The following is a 2,692-nucleotide window of genomic DNA, read 5'->3' as shown; positions in this document are numbered from 1 at the left end:
TACCACATCCATACAATGGTAATATCAGAGTACCAATAGTGCGGAATTACATAATTTATTACATCGCCGCATTGGCGGAATCAAAAGTAGCATTCATTCAGAATAGCTTGAAGATAAGATTGCCAAACTCAAGCGTAGGCACGAACCCCTCAACCGTAAAACTCCTCAGAGCTATACTCCTCAGCAGAACCTATGTGCCAAAATTTATCAGTACGATTTGTACTGGCCACTCCCACCCTATGAGCATTGCTTTGTGGAAATTGGATGCAAGTTGGATATAATAAAAAAGGAACCTATAAGGCTGGGGTTTCCTATGTATTAGCATATCAAGTATATAATAGTATAGTCAAGTTTTAACACCATCCCTGAAACGACCCCAATTTCCGCGAAGGGAAATCCACAGCGTCGAAGTGTAATAAGATCGTTGTAGATCATATTACCCAAATTCCAGGTGAATATCACATCCATACAACGATAATATCAGAGTACAAATAGTGCGGAATTACATAATTTATTACATCACCGCATTGGCGGAGTCAAAAGTAGCATTCAATCAGAATAGCTTGAAGATAAGATCGCCAAACTCGAGCGTAGGCACGAACCCCTCATCCGTAAAACTCCTCGGAGCTATACTCCTCAGCAGAACCTATGTGCCAAAATTTATCAGTACAATTTGTACTGGCCACTCCCATCCCTATGAGCATTGCTTTGTGGAAATTGGATGCAAGTTGGATATAAGCAAAATGAACCTATAAGGCTGGGGTTCCCTATGCAGTAGTATATCAAGTAAATAATAGTTTGTCAAGTTTTAACACCATTCCCACACACATTCCACTCCATTCCCTTTTTCGAGCCAGGTTTCGATCCTGGGATCGACATACCACCATCTCCATACCATCACCATACCATACCCTCGCTCAGTCGATAGGCCAACTCCCTCTCGGCACTGTCTCAAGGCCCGTAGCCCCTGGCTATGACCGACACTCTCTCACGGGGGAAGAAGAGAAGGACTCATCTCACTATCTAGTTTAAGCGAAACCTAGGAAAGGTCCATAGCCGACAAGTCGGCACATGTATCGATCGATCAACCATACACTCTGCAGAGGTTTTACATAACCACAAGATCCGCCTTCCTCGCTGACCGTCGTCAACTAGGCTGATTCCGGCTGCTTGCTAGCCTAGGATAATGCCACTCTACCATTCAGCCCTGGTTCACCCCAAGTCAAGTCTGGGGTGGCTGAAACTGTGAGTCATGAGCCGGGTCCACAAGGTCTCCATGAAGTCTCGGAAGGGTGTGGGGGAAATCCTCCGCGCACCGTACCTCCTTACACTGTCCGCTATCAACCTAGCAGTAGTGGCAATATCCTACCAAGTAGTCCAGCCGCCCCGCACCATATAGGGCGAGTGGTACGTAAGGCTTCCCGGTGAATCTGAGTACTAGTAAGTCCTTAGGGGTGACCAAGCCAGAATGTCTCCATCAGGGTTTCCATTTATCGTGCCACCACAGCACCTCCATCCCGGGCTCCACCCGTCACAGGTTCACACCCAGGTCCACCTCATATACCATTTTACCCACCACAGGTATCCATTCCAGGGGTGCCCAGGTAGCACCCCATGGCAAGACTTGCCCTAGGCTCATTGTATACTCCAACTTGGTCGACACAACCCTCACCCTCCACACACCCAAGTCACACACGCAACACTCTCCCCATAGTCTAGGTAACACCAGTTTCCACTACGCACGTAGTATACACGTAGTAGAAGTATAAGTAATGAAATATATAGCAGTAAGCGTGTGTCTAGCCTAATAGCAGGGTATGCAGGGGCAAGGTTGTGTCAAGGTAAAGGCTTTCAAGCAAGCATACTACCATGCAAGTCCTAGCATAATATATTTGTAGCAGTAAAGTAAAGCGATAGCAGTTCTATATTAGCCATGTGTAATAGGTGCTACGAGATTGGGTGGGATGTGGCACCTTCAGTGTAGTCATCTCCGTACTCCTCACGGTACTCACGGTCTTCGTCTGTCAGGTTCTCCTCTGAGTCTGCAACGTTTGCATTATAGTCGCGTTAGCGATGTCTATAGAGTAGCACAAAGAAGCAATGAAAATTCAAAAGAGTCAAATGCACTCAAACATGAGTTCATTGCGTAGAGCTTGATTTTAGATGAATTTTGGTCCTGGTCTCGTATTTTTTCGAGGTCGTATGTATTAGTTATGAATTCCTGAAGTTTAAATCCTTTCTGAAATTGAATAAGGGCTGAATTAATCCTAGGCTGACACGTGTCACGGTGTCACTGGTCAACGTGGCATGCTGATGTCTGCATGACGTTAGCATGACATCATCGTCTCGGTTCCGAGCTGACAGGTGGGTCCAGGGGCTCTTGGGTCGCAGACATGTGGGTCCCTCGTGACATCATCATGACGTCAGCATCTGACGTGTGGGTCCAGCGTGTTTGTGCTGCTGACATGTGGGGCCAGGTCAACGGTCAACATTGATCAGTCAACGGTCAATACGTGCCGGGTCTCAAACGGGCTTTGGTGGGCTCGGGTCGGGCCGGTGTGGGCCAAGCCGGGCCGAACACGTGGCGTGCTATGGCGCAGCCACGTCACGGCCATGGGCTCTTATTGGGCTTCGTCCACAGCACGGCTCACACCGTGTGGTTCACGGTGGACCAGCGCTCATGGTCCATAGA

Source organism: Miscanthus floridulus, chromosome 2 (genome assembly GCF_019320115.1).
Source record: "Miscanthus floridulus cultivar M001 chromosome 2, ASM1932011v1, whole genome shotgun sequence".
In the NCBI taxonomy this organism is placed as follows: domain Eukaryota; kingdom Viridiplantae; phylum Streptophyta; class Magnoliopsida; order Poales; family Poaceae; genus Miscanthus; species Miscanthus floridulus.
The sequence above is the reverse complement of the archived record's forward strand: the minus strand, read 5'-3'. Positions refer to the sequence as shown.